The sequence below is a fragment of the Camellia sinensis genome, chromosome 9 (assembly GCF_055761805.1).
Source record: "Camellia sinensis isolate YWXY chromosome 9, ASM5576180v1, whole genome shotgun sequence".
NCBI classification, from domain to species: domain Eukaryota; kingdom Viridiplantae; phylum Streptophyta; class Magnoliopsida; order Ericales; family Theaceae; genus Camellia; species Camellia sinensis.
The window spans coordinates 42825370-42830744 of record NC_138969.1 but is presented as its reverse complement, the minus strand read 5'-3'; positions in this window follow the sequence as shown (position 1 = coordinate 42830744).

Sequence of the window (5375 nt, the reverse complement as noted above, 5' to 3'; positions counted from 1 at the left end):
CCAAGCTCCTTGTAACATCTGACGTACATGATGTCACAAGAGCTGCTTTGGTCGATTAAGATGCGTTTCACTTGGCATTTCCCAACCTGGAGGGATATTACCAAGGCATCGTTATGTGGATGCTGCACCATCTCAAGGTCGGCTTCAGTAAAGGACACTACTGGTCCTTGGCACTCCTCTGCCTGATGTCTCTTCTCCCCGACTTGGTAGACATGCTGTAGGTGTTTTACCTTCTGGGTCTCCCCCCGAATCTCGTTTTCGTTGACCTTCGAGTGAATTACATTAATTACCCGAGGTCCTCCTGCCTGAGGTTGTTGTGCTGGGGGAGGCGGGGCTGTTGGTGCCTGAGGCAGTCTTGCCTGTTCTTCCCTTGTCCTGGCCTCATCGACAAGGTCTCTCAGATGGCCTTGCCTCACCAGGTCTTCTAAGTGTGTTTTCAGGGCTCTACAACCCTGAGTCATGTGCCCATCTTCATTGTGGTGAGCATAATGTCTGCTAAGGTTTCTTCCCATAAACTCTCCCGGTGCCCTCATTGGTGCTCTGAAATAGGGTTGGTTCCGAATTTTATCCAGGACTTTGTAAATTGGGATTCGGAACACAGTCGTAACTGCCTGAGTAGCCCTTAGTCCTATCTCTTGTTTGCTGGATCCATTGTTACCTCGGCCTCGCTTCGGTGAGCCGTTTCTTTTTTCTTGCTTTGTCTCCTTAGTCCCCGATGTATCTTCCTCAGCTCTGGCATACTTCTCGATTCTAGCCATGAGCTCTTCCATGCTTTTTGGCAATGTCTTTGCCAAAGATTTTCGAAGTAGACAGTCGTCTTTTAGGCCGTTCTTGAAAGATACGACCGCCATCTCTTAATTACACTCTGGTATTCGGTTGAACACCTCATAGTACCTTTTTGCATAGGCCCTTAGGCCATCATCCTTACTGATCTTCAGAGCCATCAATGCGTCCACCCTTAATGGCTGCAGCTTGTTTGTTACGAACCTGGGCACAAACATCTCGGCCAGGCCTTCCCAGGTCTTCACACTTCCCTTTGGAAGTTTGTGAAACCAATCTGATGCAATCTCCCTGAAGGATGAGGGGAACACTTTGCAGAGCAATGACTCGCTCCCACTATACAATGCCATTGAGTTCAAGTATAATCCAACATGAAAGTTTGGGTCTGACTTACCATCGTATATTTAGAACCTCGGCATACTGAATCTCTTCGACGCCTCAAATTTGTCCAATTCTACAGAGAAGGGTGTTCTCGGCTTATCAGGGGAGGTTACTTCGGCATCGGCATTCTGTTGCTTCCTCTTGAGATAATCTCTCAAGTCCTCATTTGTCCGCCCAGGAGCTCAGCTATCTCCTGATTTCAATCTTTTAGGTGCACTGCTCTCAGTTTCGTTGTGAGCCTTGTTCGACCTTTCTCCATGAGTTGTGTCGAAACACAGCTCGTGCTTTTGAACATGCTGATGTTCTCTGGGGTCTGCTTCCTTGGTGCGATGCGTTGTAGACGCGCCCGCGTGGGGGGCTTCGCTACTACAGTTCGGACTCTCGATTTTGTTGTCGCGGTTCTTAATCTGAACCAAAGAGTCCAAATCTGGCAAATCGTTTTGAGAAACAGATTTTTTTGAAAAAGTAGTGCCAAACATGGACTGCTTTGCCAGATACAGAGTCGCCACCTAAATATTTTTTAATGGGGAAATTTAGGAAACCCTGACTCGGTGCCGAAGGCCACATGTCTGTCATCACCGGAGTTGTCTCGGCTCGGGAGCTTGGGTACGATCGGGGAAGGTCAGCTATGAGCACCCCCTTTCGCCCGATCCGAAGACCGGCCTCTACTAACTATGATATCCGTTTTTGAAAACATTATGTGTTCTTATTCCATTTATTAGCCTAGAATTACTATATTATGCGTGCAACAAACAAGTATAGACTAGATTGCCTAATTTGGAAATAAGCATTGCATATCCGTTTGTTTTGAAAAGTGCTTTAGAATTTGCTACTCGCAAGTAGACTAAAACACGGATTTCAATGAGTTCTTCCAACTCAAACAATCCAACCTTCACCCACAGGCATTCAATCAGTTTATCAGATAAGCATTTAGCCACATGGCAAGCATACTGTCATGGCAACACTCACACGCATGCGGGATGCTAAAGCAAAAATACTTACATCGTACTCCGTGCCAAAACAATAAACTAGTTAGCAAACATGCATGTCCTAGTTCATGTTAAATTGCCTAATGCAACACATACAGGATGCAATTAGATAGACTCGGCTAACCTAAGCATGGCATATGAAATGCGATCAATTTGATGCACGTATTCAATTTGGAACTGAAATACAAATGCAGTTAGCATGATGTACCGAGCCCAATGCATGTAATACAAATGCATGGATGCACGCATGCATAGCATAAGGTATGCTAAATTAAATATGCCCTATTCTACCATCATAAGCGGGTAAATAAAAGGGAGGGAAGACGTGGGGTTGGAAGACATACACACACTCACACACACTTATTACACAATTGCCCTCACTCGGAGGATACAAATAAATATTACAGTCCCAAATAATAAGCAAATAAAATTATTACAGAATTTCTAATTAATTAAAAAGAAAGAATGCAAAAAAAGAAGAGGGTGGCCGCAGTCTCTGCCTCGGGATGCGCGAATGATGCGTGCTCGAAACCCGGCTCACCTGAAAAACCCGTACCATATCTCTGCCACCTCTCTTTACACTGCCCTGTCTTTCTGAAAATCGCCAAAACCCTAGGACAGGTTCCTTGAATGTTGCAGTGTACCACCGGCTTAACAGAATTTCCACCGGCATTCCAGGATTTCCATCGGCACTGTTTTGATTTATCGGCCATTCAAAGATTGCCGGCCGGCACTGAATTCTGCCGGTCGGCAGAAACTTCCTACAGAAGACAGTTTTGACAGCAAACAGAGAACAGACAGTGCATGGTATGGGGTTTTCGGGCACATGTGAGCATGGTCATGCTTCCTATCATGCTTTGAACTCAAGGAAGTATGACCTTCGATCCTCGAGCCATCAATGGTGCATGATAACTCAAGGGATCAAATTTGCCACTTAATGTAAAGATGCATGCAACATACAAATGAGATCCAAAGCCTCATCATGTCGGAGTCAAAGGCCCCAGCGACCGAGAGTTAAGGCGTGTTTCATCACTTGTAGTATGAACACTCCTTAATACTCACACTTGGTTTGACACCCCAAACCAAGCAATGCAATGCATGTTATGCAAACATGGTTCAAATGTAACATGATGCCAATTGTTCAAGTCATGGCAAATGTTATGGAACTACAAATGTAACATGATGCCAATTGTTCAAGTCATGGCAAATGTTATGGAACTATCATGACAAATATGCAATGCTAAGCATGCAAGGTGTAAATGTGATGCAAACATGGACCAATTTGTCATAAAGTTAGCATGGGACTACACATTAATGAAACAATCATGCAACAAACATGAGACAAGCATGCAAGAGGGTCTTAAAATGATAAAGGTGCAGGCCTTAATTCACCTCAAAACAGCACCAAAAAGTGCTCAAAATGACGGACAACTCTCATGCCAACATGCAAGCCGATAGACCCAAGGCTAAGGCACCAAAAGGGCCACTTCATTTCTAACAACAAGACCAAATCATGGCATGGTTTAGACAAGTAAAAACAGAGTTTTTGCAGACAAAATAGGACTCCAAACCCTCCTAATATGGCAGCTAAAATGACTCCAAAGGAGTGTATGCATCAAAGTTCATGTGTAGGCACAAGAGGGCACACCATCAAGGCATGAAGGAGATCATACATGCACACATACAAACATAATTCTTGGGCTGAAATAAGGTCCTAAGTGATGCCAAAATCATGAAGATAGTTCAAGCCATACATGTTAGAGGTCGAAATGCTCAAGGCTTACAAGCCAAAACACAAAGGGGGGACATCAAACCATGCAAGCATGACTGAAATGAAGGGCCAACAGACTTTAAACATGATAAAATAAAGCCAACATCTTCATGGAACCAAGCCAACACATGCAAGAATTAAGGCCCAAACACAAGACACGATTCTAGGCCAAATGGGGGAGTATGAAGCAAGTATACTAAGCATGCAAAGGGCCATAGATCCGGCCAAAAACAAAGATCCTATATGACCCAAAAACACCCAAAAAGTTCTGAAATAAGGCAAAAGAACAAGCAAGCATGCATGTTACCCTTTTGGGCCAAAACTCAAGGAAACAAGACAATGAAGGGAGAGGGGTGTCCCTCCCCTATGAAAGACTTCAAACCATCTTCCTTACCACTAAAAATACACTGGTTTTCAGTGGTGAAGAGATCAAAACACTGAAGTAAACAAAGCCTTACCAAAGAGGCAACAAAAGAGGCCAAACAAGGCCTAATAGGGTGAGTTTGCACTCAAAACACAAAACAACCTTAATGAAAGTTCTAAAGCATGAAAATATAAGCCTTTTTTATGTTATACACAAAAGCTAAATCAACAAGCAAGATAGGTAAAAGACTATTGCAAGTTTGGGGAATATAAAGCAAGATGCTCACCCTTGAAGAACCTTTGAAGAATAAATGGTCCAGCCCTCTTCTTTTGATCAAAATCAGTCCAAAAACTCAAGAATCAACCCCCCAAGTCCCTCAATCTCGGAGCTAGGTGTAATAGTGTGTGTAATGGTGCAAAAGTAAGGTAAAAACACACTTTTGGGCCAAAAATCACACACAAAGGAGGAGAGAGAGAGGGAAATATAGAGATAGGATGTATCTATATTTCTAAGCTCTGGTTTTTGCTTCTAAGTTTTCTAACCTAGATCAAAGAGGAGAGCCCTTCCTCTTATAAGACTCCCTCTTGCAAAGCTTATACAACAAGCTTGCTTAGAGGGAGATCCCTCCATACACGTGTATGGAGGGAGGCAGAGTTGGTGCCAGCTATCACAGCTGGCACAAAATATCTCTATAAAGTAGATGAACAGTGGTCGGCTGCCCAAAAATGTCATTTTGACAAAAAAGAGTGCCGACCGGCAACAAATAGTGCCGATGGCAGAAAAAAACCAGTCGGTGGCCTCTAGCCACTGCCGGTGGTGTGTGGGGATGCCTCACAAGGCCTTCCCTGCCCCTCCAAGGCAAAACATAAGTGTTCGGTGTGAAACCAGACACTAAACGGTCAAGTTCGGAGATCCTGAGGCAGGGCGCGCGAGCCGAGACTTCCGGGAACTCCAAACGAACACAAGCATGGATAATCACCGAGTGTTCCAAGTGGTGACGTCCAAGTCTTGAGGACGGTCAAAAATGGGGTGTCTACATGCGTCCTCCGTGATTCTTCCCTTCTCGACTTTCTTCGCCCGACCTCCCTTG